Source organism: Octopus bimaculoides, chromosome 6, assembly GCF_001194135.2.
Source record: "Octopus bimaculoides isolate UCB-OBI-ISO-001 chromosome 6, ASM119413v2, whole genome shotgun sequence".
NCBI classification, from domain to species: domain Eukaryota; kingdom Metazoa; phylum Mollusca; class Cephalopoda; order Octopoda; family Octopodidae; genus Octopus; species Octopus bimaculoides.
The window spans coordinates 7,017,385-7,017,991 of NC_068986.1; the positions used below are offsets into that span (position 1 = coordinate 7,017,385).

Sequence of the window (607 nt, forward strand, 5' to 3'; positions counted from 1 at the left end):
GGCACATAAAAGACACCATTTCGAGCGTGGCCGTTGCCAGTATCGCCTGACTGGCCTTCGTGCAGGTGACACGTAAAAGCACCTACTACACTCTCTGAGTGGTTGGCGTTAGGAAGGGCATCCAGCTGTAGAAACTCTGCCAAATTTAGATTGGAGCCTGGTGTTGCCATCCGGTTTCACCAGTCCTCAGTCAAATCGTCCAACCCATGCTAGCATGGAAAGCGGACGTTAAACAATGATGATGATGATGATGATGATAAGTTAATGCAAAAAATACCGTGTTAATTGACTATCACACACACACACAAACACATATATAAGTTGAAATTCACAGAAAAGCAAAAGACGAATGGAGGTGGATTAGTTTGACACTCAGGAAAGTGTATATACATATATACACATGAAGACATTTGTATGGACATACAAAAACTGAAAGCAAACACTTATGTACAAACATATAGATATTCACAGATACTAACAGATAAATTATTTATACATCAAGCCTAATCGTACTTATTTGCATTGTTATAAGCTCACCTGGATATATATATAGGTATATATATATATATATATATATATATATATATATATATATATATATATATAT

General features: G+C 35.9%; 1 protein-coding gene across 8 annotated transcripts in view; it reads right to left on the reverse strand.

Annotated features, from left to right (window-relative positions):
• Nucleotides 1-607, reverse strand: part of LOC106882301 (glutamate-rich protein 2-like) — a 24,089-nt gene that overhangs the window by 15,879 nt on the left and 7,603 nt on the right. The window lies entirely within an intron of this gene.